Genomic DNA, 13,290 nt, shown 5'->3' on the forward strand with positions numbered 1-13,290 from the left:
TGTAGAAGAGCTTCAAGAACATGAAGTAAACAGTATCACATATAAATGCTCCAATGTGGTGTCACTGTTTTGGGTTCAGAAGGAGTGTCTGGTGTAGACAAGGGAATGATGGTTGCTAAAAGCAACCTTCTTCTGTCCTGGCTGGGTGGCTCAGTTGGTTGGAGGACAGTCCCACACACCAAAAGGTTGCCGGTTTGAGCATCAGTCGGCGCGCATGTAGGAGGCAACTGATAGATGTTTCTCTCTCCCCCTTCCCCTCTCTTTCAAATCAATTAAAACAAACAAACAACAACAACAAAAGCATATCCTTGGGTAAAGATTTAAAAAAGCAACTTTCTTCTTTCTCCTTACAGAGATTCCTGATGAAATAAAAACTCCATGTGCTGGGGAAGCAGAGACCTAGCTAACATCCCAGGCCCCCTGACTGCTGCCACAGGCCACCTTTTCCTATATGCTGCCCTCGACAGCATTGCCCTTCAGGTCCCAGGAAATGATCCCATCACCAGTGCAGAGTGACAAACTTCAAAAAGCTTTAGAGGGCCCAAAATATAAAAAGCAGAGGAAGTGAGAAATTAGTTTTAAAATCTAACACAAAGACAGTGGTTTCTGCCATAAAATCAAAGTCCAGACAGGTAAATAATGTCTGGTACCCAGGTTCCACAGACAGCATACACCCAGAAGGCAGTTTTCTGCAAGGTCATAAAAAGCTTACACCTTTTTTGCTCCTACACATCACTGTCCTCTGTAGTGTACTCGGGGCTCCTGACACAACGGCTATGAGACGCTTCCCTCAAATTTCTAAGTGCACTGTGAGGATACAGACTTGCTGTGTCTGCGTGTAAGCCTTTAGAATCCAACAGACAGGTTGCCCATCTCCCAGGAGATATTTTAGGAAATATCAAAGGAAAGATAAGAAGAAGAAAAGGTATTTATATATGTAGAAAGCCTCACACAGGCCACTAATGAAAGCCTTATTTCAAAAACACCCAAATTAAGCAAATCTAAACTTATACATTTTTTAGCCATATATCCACTATTTAAAGATAAGCAAAGGCATCAATACTTACTCTAAGTCCAAAGGACCCACCATCAGTTGACCCTCCAATCAAGAGCTTACAAGGAACTTACTTTAGGAGCAAATAAACTGGCCTCATCTGTAAAATAATATTTTGAATAATCTAACATTTTAAAGAGCTACCAAGCTTATACCTTTCTTGCTCCTACACATCCCTGGGGAACAGGAAGGCTTAAAGGGCAAACTGGATACAAGAGTTCAAGTTTAGAAGAAACAGGCCCATTCCTGGCTAAGTTCCTTAGTCTAAGTCCAAACAGGAAAATGTCCCACTGAAAAGAAAGGTTGGAGCAGCTAAGGAAACAGTTCTTGGGAAGAAAAGTCCCTCTGAAATGGCTCTCAGGACTTTTTTTTAATGGAAAAGCAAAGGTCTGGAAGAACAGACACTAAACTATTAGGGTTATCTTGGGGAGAGGTGGGATAAAGGATTGGGCAGTGGAGGGGAGTGGGCCACTTTTCCAGTTTACTTCATAGGCATCTGTATTGTCTGATCTTTCAAAAACAAACAACAAACAAACAACCACATATTACTTGTGTGAAGTTTTCCAAGAGTCTCCAGGGTATTACCACCACTCACAACCATACTGCGTCAGCAGCTACCACCCCTTGGTGATTCACATTAAGCAGAGCTCTGATGAAGAGCAAATCCATTCAATGCTGAAACAACACAGCTGGAATGTTTGGGAAAAAGACAAGAAAGGAAGAACCATAACCCCCACTGGGTAGTGGTGAGATCAAATTAGAAAATTCACATAAAGCACAGTACGTGGTCCACGCTAAACATTCAAGGGCTGGTGGTTATCACACTCATTACTACTAGCACCAAGTGATCTCACCTTCTTGGAAAACACATGGTGCAGGCAATAATTATTCCACAACAGAATTTCAGTATATAGTACAAGTAATACTCTATGTTTTTTCTATTATGTATTTTTATTGGTTTTAGAGAGAGGAAGGGAGAGGGAGAGAGAGAAACATTGATCGGCTGCCTCCAGCACGCACTCTGAAAGAGGACTGAACCCGCAACCTGGGTGTGTGCCCCGATTGGGAATCAAACCAGCGACCTCTCGGTGCATAGGTGGGACAATGCTCAATCAACTACGCACACTGGCCAGAGCCAAGTAATACTCTTTTTTGTGAAAAGACACAACTGTCTTATTATTTGGGAACCTTTGTAATATTTGCTATATTACCAGTAACTAGATTTTTCAGCTGCAAGTGTAACTTGGCACTAAAAAGCAACTGAAAAGTAGGAAATAGGATAATTATATTGTCTCTAAATATCTCTCCACCAGATATTTGTTAATTACCAAGGGAAAAACCATAACTTCACAGTAGAGAAACCTGACAGACACCACCTTAATCAACTGGTCAAAATTAACATCATCAGAAATAGCACAAATTGACATTAAATGCCTCACGGTATGATGCACTGAGGACAGACACATCATCACTTCTCTGATTTCCTGCCAAAAATGCGCATCTTGAAGGCATGAGAAAGTATCAGATAAGGCCAAATTGAAGGTCAGCATACAGAATAACTGGTCTGCACTCTTCAAATGTGTCAAGCTCATTAAACACAAAGAAAGGCTGAGGAACTATTCAGATTAAAGAACATGACAACCGCCCTGGCCGGTGTGGGAGTGTTGACCTGTGAACCAAAGAGCCGCAGGTCTGATTCCTGGTGAGGGCACATACCCAGGTTTGACGCCTGGTCCCAGGTGCGTGCAGAGGGCAACCAATTGATGCTTCTTTCTCACACTGAGGTTTCCTCTCCCTCTCTCTCAAATCAATAAAAACATATCCTTGGGTGAAGATTAAAACAAAACAAAAACACAACTGAATACAACATGTGGTCCTGAAACAGGTGAAGGACAAAGCAGCTGATACTATTTGAGTAAGGGAGGTAAGATAACAGCTTAAGGTATTATATCAGTGTTAATCTCCTGATTTTGATCATTAAACTGTGGCGATGTAAGAGAATACCCTTGTTTTAGGAAATATTCAGATGTAAAGTTACATTATGTCTGCAAATTACTCTCAAACATTTTAAAAAACAGTTCACAGAATGAACAATACAGCGAGTGTGGTAAAATATTAATATTTGATAACTCTGGGTAAATGTAAATAGGAATTCTTTGTACTATTTACAACTTTTTTGCAAGTCTGAAATCATTTCAAAATAAAAGTTAAAAAAGAAAAAGTCATTACTCCTTAAAGGGAAGCTTGGTTTCCTCAGACTAGGAGGCAAGCAGCACACAATCAACTTCAACTTTTCTTTGAAATTAGACTGGCAAGAATGGATTTTACCAGTGAATGATTCCAGCCAATGTAATAAAACTCACTCCTTGCCCATTACCTGAAGCAGGCTTGACGGGGGATTCACCTGTCATCCCTAAGGTATAAGAGCTGAGGTCACATGCCTGATGAAGAGCCTCACCAGAACACAAGTCTTCTCAATGTAACCACTGGAGGTGGCCACCTTAATACGAACTGGCCACCCAGCACACTCCACTCTAACTGGCCAGTGACTTTGCAAACTGCTTACGGGGAGTTTAAGGAAGGTACACACCCTACCTGGCAGATGAAATTTTAATAGCACCTTCTCTGGGGCCCATCAACACACAATGTCAGGGGTGGAGGGGGTCTCCAATTTTTAGGAGAGAAATGCTGTTTAAACCTGAGTCTATGGGAAAACCTCACTACCTAACAAAACACAAATCCTGTCTTGCCTGAACTGAGAAAGCAGCTGCTGTCAGCACCAACCTAAGAAACAGGAATCTAGAAGCTGAGATAAGGACTTTAGGGCTAAAGTCAAGAAAACAAGGGAACAGTGTGGGAAGCTCAAAGTTCTCTACGACCGCTAGAGGAAGGAACATGTTATCTTTTAATCTCCTTGAAATTAGATGGGAACGTCAGATTTTAGTACAAAGTCATGCTAAGGGAAGTGGGAGGACTAATAAAACAGGAATGATCAATCAGATTCTTCACGTAACCTTTAAGAGTCAGAGACAGGAAATAAGCTGTAATTGTACAAAGAAGACTTCAATAAAAAAAAAGTTCCAGGCCGAAGGGCCTAAGTCCCTGGGACAGGTGTTTATGCAACAGAGAAACTCCCAACATGCCCTGTGGTGATGACTTCACCCTGATCTCAGCAGATCTTCACTTCCACTCACTCAACCCATCAACAAGTCCTTCCAGCTTCAAATATATGTCCTTGAGTCCATCCACTCTTCTCCACTTCCAGTTATTACCTTTGTCCAAATTACCATCGTCTCTCATCTGCTGGTTCCCTGCTTCTACTCTTACATCTTCTTCTAATCTATTCTCCAGACGGTGGCCGTGGTGCTCTTGTTAAAAGGTAGCTTATCTAATGAGCAAAATAAACTGACAAAACAAATCCAGAGACATGCAACAGTCTGATGATTCTCAGAGGGAAGGGATGGGGATAGGGGGGAGATTAACCAAAGAACTTATGTGCATATTATGTATAACCCTTGGACACAGACAATCTGTGGCGAAGGCCTGGAGATGGGGTGCGAGTGGAGAGGAGGGGGTTAATGGAGGAGGGGGGAAAGGGGACATCTGTAATACTTTCAACAACAAAGATAATTTTTTTAAGAAAAAAAGGTAGCTTAAAGCCATTGGATGGCTCCAAGGCCTACGTATGTGATCTGACTCCTAATGCTCCCTGACCTTATCAGCCACTTTTTCCCCTCACCAGGCGTGTTCCCAGGGTCTTTGTTGCTCCCTCTAAAACACTCAGATGGCTGAATGGCCAGCTCAGTTAGTATTCAGCTAATACCACCACGTCAAGGAGCCTGTCTATCCTAATACTACAATACCCCCACTCATTCCCCACCACATTACCTTATTCCAGTCTGTTTTATTGTTCCACTGTCTAAAATCACTATATATTAATACTGCCTTATAACTAGAGAAACAATGGAAAGATAAACAGAAACTGATTTGTTTAAAACAGGTTACCAATGGGGTATGAGATTCAATTATTTAAACATTCCTTTGCTATCTTCTCTTCTAGAATGAAGGCCCTGTGAGAACTGGGACCTTGTTCACACAGCATATGCCCAGCCCTGGAAATGTAATCAGGGTTCATTAAATATCTGCTGCATAAACAACTGTGTCTACAACAGGTATGACCAGCAAAGCCACAAGATGGAACTACAGATTAAACAGCGAGGTGCTCCTCTCCTACCACCATCTCGATGCTACTTTACTCTGTGCATAAATTCTGCTATGGCCACACCCAAGTCCTTCAACAATATCTTTCCCTCCTTCTGAGGGCCCCTCCAAAATTTTCCACAGCACCTTTTATCTTCTCCCACATCAAACCAATCTGCTCCCACAATTTTGACCATTATCTGTAAGAGAACTTTTCAGACCTGACCTCTCCTAGGCTTCATGTCATCACCAGCTGTCTGCTCCACCTTCTCCAAGTCCATGTCCAACCACTTCAATCCAGCTTGTCAAACTAGCTCTGTACCCTAGACCATCCAATTTCTTTCAGGGGAACCTTCTTTCTCTCGGTCACCTAGGAGGAAAACTTAGGTCACTTCGGATTTCTTCCTCTGCCTTATTCTCCATATCCAAACCAGACACAAAACTTAGGAGATTCTTTTTCATAGCATGCTTCTTCTTTAATTTCCACCACCACACCAGACCTGGACGATTGCAACAGCCTGCAGACTGAACTGAAATCTGTATCTCCAGGGTCTGCCCTTTTAATTCCATTAAAAGGGGAACCTGTATCTCTAGGGTCTTAACATTCAACTCCTGGAAAAAACCTTTCAAACCTGTCTGCAGGCCTTTACTGAGCCTCTTCCTTCTGAACCTTTATATTTTACTCACCTTTTTTTTTTATATATCTACAGGCCCAGCTTGTATTTATTCCTCTAATTTGACACTTTGCAAAGGCTCTTTTACCACTGTTCTCTTTTCATATGGCTATGCCTCATAAGCACCATGAAGGTTTTTACAGGGAAGCCCTGTGTCTCTCTAACAAATGCAGAACTAACCTGCTAGAAGGGACGATCACTGCCCTAGTTGGCTTCCTCCTTGGCAATGCTGCCCAACTCTCCTCTCACAGGAACTTCATGGGGGGGGGGGGCTAGGGCCCTCTAGAACACAGTTTAAAAAACAATTAGCTTGGGAGTGATGACATGTTCTATGTCAGTTATACCTCCACAAAGCTGTTCAAAACAACTGATTAAAGGGACAAGAAAGGGCAAAGAACTGCAGAGCATTCTAAAGATAAACAAAATGGCCTCAAACATCCCTTTCTTTTTGTTTGCATGGCTGGCTCGGCCCAATCCCTACCCTCTCACCCTTCACCCGGTGCAGTGTCACGGTAGAATCCTGACACACTTCCTTGGCTCCAGCCTCTCCCCCTCTAACACATCCAGTCTCAGGAATCTCATGTCCTGCTTTGTCTTTAAACAGCATTCGGAAACTGCCCATCTCTTTCTGCCTTCCACTCTTTGTGGGATGATTCTGCCTCAAGTTTCCTCTTTAAGTAAGTGAATGATGAGCACCCTAGGCTTGAAAATCTATGGCTGCTGTCTCAAATCACCAGGTCTCCAGGGACCAGGCCAGACCAACGTGGACAAGGTATCTATTTCTACAGAAAGCAATTATTCATCACCCACTGATTAAATCACTCTCCTCTATTACAGGAGTGTGTGTGACTCTGGGGATCTGCAGTTTCCTTTTCCTCCCCCATCTAGGAGCTTCCCTCGGTCAATAGGGGAACTCAGGACATCAGAAATGGTTCAGAGTCTACAATTTGAAAGATCTCTGATGAGATCACTTTAATTACTCAGTAGTTTTGCTAGAAGATAGAATTGACTTACACGGAGCCAGATAAAATGGGGAGGAGTGCAGGAACCAGACTCATTTTCTCTTATTAGATATATCCTAAGCTATGTCTCCCTAAAGAAAGTTGGAGGAACAATGAACTTTTTTTTCCAGCAATGAACTTCTTAAAGTCCTGCTGAGAAAGGAAGGTCACTACCCTAGCCCTAATGAGAAGGGAGGGTCAGTACCACAAGTTGAAACAGGTAGCTCTGCAGTTCAGTACTGGAGTTGGCAAAACTGAGGGAAAGGCCTTGGCTGTTGCCCCAATACACCAAGATTGCAGATTCGACTGCTGGTCAGGGCACATACAAGAATCAACCAATGGCCCAGCCGGTGTGGCCCAGTGGTTGAGCATCGACCAAGGAACCAGGAGGTCAACGTTCAATTCCCAGTCAGGGCACATACAGAGTTGCGGGCTTTATCCCCAGTAAGGGTCGTGCAGGAGGCAGCAATCAATGACCCTCATCACTGATGTTTCTCTCTCCCTCTTCCTTTCTCTCTCTGAAATCAATAAAAACATATTAAAAAAAAAAAAAAGAATCAACCAATGAATACATGAATGGATGAACAATAAATCAATGTTTTCCCACCCCCTTCAGTCTCCTTCCCACCCCAAACAAACAAAACAACAACCAGAAAACTGAAGGGAAAAATACAGCTCACAGCAGCTAGAGTTGAAGGAGGCAAATCTATAAATTACTGAAAAGTAAAAAACAGTTTAAGGCTGAATTTAACTAGAAGACTAGCTCTCCTGAGCTTTGACCTTTATCAGCTTCAGAAAGGACCCTCTTTCCTCCTCCTGAGGTGAGTTCTAGAGCAGTGGTCCTCAAAGTATGGTCCACAGAACCTGAGGGAACCCCAAGACCCTCTCAGGGGTTCTGCTAGGTAGAACTATTTCCTAACAAAACTCAGATGTGGTTTGTCTTTTTTACTGTGCTGATCTTTTTCCACTGATGGTACAAAAGCAATGGTGGGTCAAACTGCTGGAGCCTAGGCAGGAATCGAGACAGTGGCACCAAGTTAGGCCCTTTGCCATCACACACTTTTTCACCACACAGTGAATGAACAACTGCCAGCTGTACCTAAGACTGTCCTTGATGACACAGTAAGAAGTATGTCTCAATCCTCAAATATGTCTTTTTAATATTCTGTGTGAATATTAATGAGAAGTGCACATAAAACACTTATGTGGCTGACAGAAGATGATGGCTGTCGCAGTAAACATCATCTGACTGCAAAAATCTCCTGCGCAACACCATATTTACTTGAAAGAATGACACATAAGTGATGGGTTAGTCAGACTTTGACACTTGGCAGATATTTCCTAGGGGTGGGAAAAAAAACAACACAAAGCCTGCCACTTCAAGGGAAACAACTGACAGTATTTGTTGCCAATAATACAATTTAAGCTTCCAAGAGAAAATTAGAATTTTGGCAAACTTGTATCTGCCACCATGAGCCTGACAGCTTCCCAATACTTAACCATTTTTCTAATGAGTGTGGTGACAATATGAATATGATTTTTAAATACTGTATAATAAAATGTGACAACATCTAGAAGATCTGCATATCTCAGTAATCAGTATTTTCCAAATACCTATTAGACATTGTTACAGAATCATGCCCATTTTTTTGATGGGTAAAAAAATCCCATCAAAGTGAGAATTAGATTTTATTGTAACAAAGTCTGAAGAGTTCACTGATATAATTTCACATTCCACATTGCAACTAACCTTCACAAACCACCCTTTGTTAACTTTTGTATAGTGCCAAAGAAAAACCACAATTATCTGAAAAGGCTTTAGAAATACTCCTCCTTTTTCCAACTAAATATCTGTGCGAGGATGGATTTTCTTCATAATTCAATCAAAACAAAACATCCCAACCAACTGAATGCAGAAACAGATATGAAAATCCAGCTGTCTTCTATTAAACTAGACATAAAAGAGATGCAAAAACACTTCTCACTAATGTTTTGAAACAGTAACATAAAAAATGCTACTCGGCCTTGTTGGTTGGAGTCCTGTCCCCTACACCAAAAGGTTGCGGGTTCAATCCCTGGTCAAGGTGCATATAGGAGGCAACCGGTCGATCGATGCTTCTCAATCTCTCTCCCTTCCTCTCTCTAAAATCAATAAAACATATTCTCTGGTGTGGATTAGGAAAAAAATGCTACTTATGTTAATCTGTAATGTATTTATTTCTAAATGAGTTAATAAATAGTTCTATTTCTAATAAGGTAAATATCAAGATATATATAGATATATGTATGTCCCACACTAAAAATATATATTTAAGACCTCAAAGAGCTTTTGAAGTGCATAAAGGAGTCCTGAGACTAAAACTCTGGTCAAGAATACCACCGCCCGTCCAGGATGTCCATGAGGGTGCCTAAAGACAAGGTCCTTTGTATATCAGGGCCTAAGAGAAATTAGTACTCTCAGTATTTGTTCCAAAATGCGAAGTCTGCCTTCCCAGTTCTGCCAGAAGAGAGGGTAAGAAGTTCAGGACATTAGAGAAAATTTTTCTCTATATTTCACTGACAAAGCATCTGATCCCATGCTAAAATCCAGGGAGACTATGATCAGACAATTCCAAGGTCATAAAGGAATCTAGTAGGGAAGCTATACTCAACTCCACATCATGAGTATCAGATAGATCCTAAAGTTAAGGGTTCATCTAGAGACAGTTTTCAGCAAGTGACTTCATTTACATATTCATTTTTATATTTGGTTATACTTCTGCTTCCTTCTTCCATCCCTTTTCCTCTGTCCATTCTTTCAATGTTGGTGTTCCTCCAAGCTCAGTCTTCTCACTTTGCCTGGCATACAGTATGTACTCAATAAATGGTAGCTGCAATTATTATCACAAACTTTCCCACAGCAACCTGTTCCGTTCCATGACTTCAACCACCTCCCACATTCTTAACTTTCTTTCATCACCCATACAGACCTCTGTCAAGAGCTCCAAACCTACAGAATGACCTCCTGGCCCTTTCTTTCTTTTTTTTCTTTTTAAAAAATATATCTTTATTGATTTCAGGGAGAGGAAAGGAGAGGGAGAGAGAGAGATAGAAACACCAATGATGAGAGAGTCATTGATCGAGCCCACAACCCAGGCATGTGCCCTGACCAGGAATCGAACCCCGATCGCCTGGATCCCGGGTCGACCGGGCCCTCCTGGGCCATTCTAACTGGATGTGCTGTAGGAGTCTCAACTCAGCATGTCCAAAGTGTAACTCCTTTATCTTTCTCCTCAAAACTAAGTTAGTTAAATAAGATAGTTAAAACTTATTTTATCAAATCAACTCATGAAATGTTTATTCCAATTACAGTTCATCCTTAGCTTAGTTCTTTTTATAAAAAGTGTATTTTCTACCTCCTCTTAACAAAAGAAAAAACCTGTTTAAACTTGTGATGAAATAATTTTAAATTCAACTTTAAGATGTGTAAGGAATATATGTTTGTTTTTAATTCTTTGGGGGATACATGAATAAAACCATTTGAAGAGTATGTTGCAGGAAAACCACAGGTAATTAGCAGATTACCACAGTGTCAGTGTATGGGCTGAATATGAAGGATTTTAGCCTGGAGGCAGGGAGCCAATGAGAAAACTGGAGACCAGGCTAGAGATGAAGAGGGATTTATGGTGGTTGCAATAGGAATGGAAAGGATTTAGAGAGAAGTGAAACATGGTAGAGTGACAAAACCTGGTGGCAGAGTAGATATAGGGAGAATGAGACAAGGAGCAGTCTGGGATGATCCTAAGTTTCTGATTTTAGTGATCAGGTGGGTGTTGATGAAGAAGAAACTATTAGGAGGAGGGGCAGCTTGTTGACTGGCTTAAATCAACAGGTGCAGAAGTTGAGAAAGATGTCACCTGGAGTATCTGAGGGACGACTCCATAAAGAAGGGAGGATTGGAACATTTCCTAGATCCAGAATAGGATCGTGAAGATCAGGGAATGGGGATCATGATGTTCCAAATGCGTCTGGGTTAAGTATCTTTCCTGTGTTCTATGGAGCGCACACCACACAGCATGGCAAACGCTTGCTTGATTCAACTCTCCCTAGACCACGAGCTCCGTGACCACACCTGTCTTGTGGACCACTGTATCCTCCCAGCGCTTTCCATGGTGCCCTGGCTCATTAAATATTTGTTGATTGTTGTTATAAACTGTTGAATGATTAAATGAAGGCATGGATGGATGGGTAGACAAATGAAGAGTTAAATTCCACAGGATCTCAGATGATGTTTGAATCTCTACAGTTTCGGAAAGCATTTTCCTATAGATACTGGAGGTGGGGAAATAAAACAGTGGGTACCCATGTTAAATTCAGCCCTGAAGCCCGAGAGGAGCTCGGGCGCGCACCCAAGGGAGAATTTAAACGGCAGAGCGGCGGGAAAGAGAAGGCAGGGAGGCCCAGGGTAAGGGCGCGCTGCAGGGTCCGGGGCCAGAGGCGGGCCGACCAGCTCACGAGCCGGGCGCAGGGGGAGCCGGGTCCCGACGAGGCGCCGAGGGCTGGCCGGTGGAAGGCCCAGGCCCCCTGGCCTCCCAGGGATGGAGAGGTGGGGGGCCGGGGCGGGGCTGGGGCGGAAGCGGCCGGAGGGCTGGGGACCAGCGAGAAAGGACCCGGGCCGAGGGCGGGGCGGGAGGGGCGGGCGGCGGAGGGTCGCCCCGGCCCCGCAGCCACACTCACCGAGGGGACCCAGCTTCGCCCGGGCTCGGCGCCGGATCCGCTGGGCTTCTTCCCGTGGCCTGCCGGGCAAGCAGGCGGGCTCGGCGCCCCTAGCAACCACGCACCTCCGCGCGCCCCGCGTTCTCAGCCGCCGGCGCCGCTACCGCCTGCCACGCACTGCGCGCGCCCCCAGTGGACGGACCGAAGGCCTGGAAGGGCAAGCGCGCGAATCTCGGAGGCGGTGGGCCCGGGAAGGCGGGGCGGGGCCGGCGTCGCGCTCGCGCAGGCGCGGCGGGGCGGCGGGACGCGGGATTCTGGGAAGTGTAGTCCCGCGATTAAACCCCTGACAGGCTCCCTCCAGGGTTCTCCCTACCCTGATTCTACCTGAACCGTACTGACTCTTTCTTCCGCCGTGCCTTGATTCACTCTAAAATCAAAGATCTCGGGCTTTATTAAAGAATTTTCTTAGTTCTTTCAAGTAAAAGACTTTGAGTTTGACCCCAGGAACGGAGAGATTGCCAGATCCACTGGATTTCCCTCCAACCAAACTTCCCGTAACCCCAACCAACGAAGCGCAACTACAGCCACCTGCTTTATGGGCTTCAAGTGTGAACTTTAGGAAAAACCACCTTAACTATCTCAAGCAAGAGCCCCCCCTCAAGAGATCGTGCCCCCTCAATCTCAAATGTCCCTAGGCCTAATGGATTTGGAGGCCTAAAAAGAGCTGGAGGGTAAAAAAATCTTTTCTAAACAGCCGGCTACAGAAAAAAAAGGGGGGCGGGGGACAATAAAAGATTAACCTAATGAAAACAATTTGGACCAGAGCTAGAATGCTTAATAAATAATTGATTTAGGAAACAATCACTCATGGATGTTAAAATTATTAGAGGGTGGAATTTTACACGAGATGTCTACCATCACCTGCATATTTTAATCAATTTTAGATCCAGAAAGGTGGGATAGCTATAAATTATGTCCCCCGATGCGATGCAATTTGAACTACACAGTAATATTTAGGTAGTGTATTTCTGTCAAAAATTAAGTTTAATTTGAATCTAATCTAGCTTTTGGCTCCAACTTCCAGGTTATAGGAAATAAAGAGAAACAAAGACCACCACAAGAGCCCTGGCGGCTCAGTTGGTTGGAGTGTCATCCTGTAAACCAAAAGCTTGTGGGTTCGATTTCGGGATCAGGGCACATACCTAGAATTTGAGTTCGACCCCCAGTCAGGGTGTGTACAGGAGGCAGCCAATCGATGTTTCTCTCTCACATTGATGTTTCTCTTTCTCTCTTTCCCTTCCTTTCTCTAAACATATCCTCTGGTGAAGATTAAAACAGTAGATCAGTGGTTGCTTAGGACTAAAGGTAGGGACAAAGAATGACTATAAATGGGGAAGAGGAAATTTTGGGGGTGATGAGTATTCTTAAACTAGATGGTGGTGATGGTTGCACAAATGTACAAATTCACTAAAAGCCACTGAACTCTTGCATCGAAACTGGCCTCCTCATAGCTCCACAAGCAGGCCAGGTATGCTCCCATCTCAGGGCCTTTGGGATGATCATTCTGTCTATGCTTTTCCCTCAGATAGCTGCACTGCTCATTCCCTCATCTCCTTCAAGTCTTTGCTGAAATGTCACCTTCTCAGTGAGGCCTACTCTGACCATT

The 13,290-nt window shown here is 43.6% G+C and overlaps 1 protein-coding gene across 2 annotated transcripts in view; it reads right to left on the reverse strand.

Annotated features, from left to right (window-relative positions):
• TTLL4 (tubulin tyrosine ligase like 4) overlaps positions 1-11,822 on the reverse strand; it is a 33,169-nt gene extending 21,347 nt beyond the window's left edge. The window contains exon 1 of one of the 2 annotated variants that reach the window (XM_081142798.1): positions 11,646-11,822. The gene's annotated coding sequence lies outside the window, so the exon portion shown is untranslated. The remainder of the gene's footprint in view (positions 1-11,645) is intronic. The other variant, XM_081142799.1, reaches the window with a different exon arrangement.
• Between the last annotated feature and the right edge of the window lie 1,468 nt (positions 11,823-13,290).

Source organism: Miniopterus schreibersii, assembly GCF_964146895.1.
Source record: "Miniopterus schreibersii genome assembly, chromosome: 7".
In the NCBI taxonomy this organism is placed as follows: domain Eukaryota; kingdom Metazoa; phylum Chordata; class Mammalia; order Chiroptera; family Miniopteridae; genus Miniopterus; species Miniopterus schreibersii.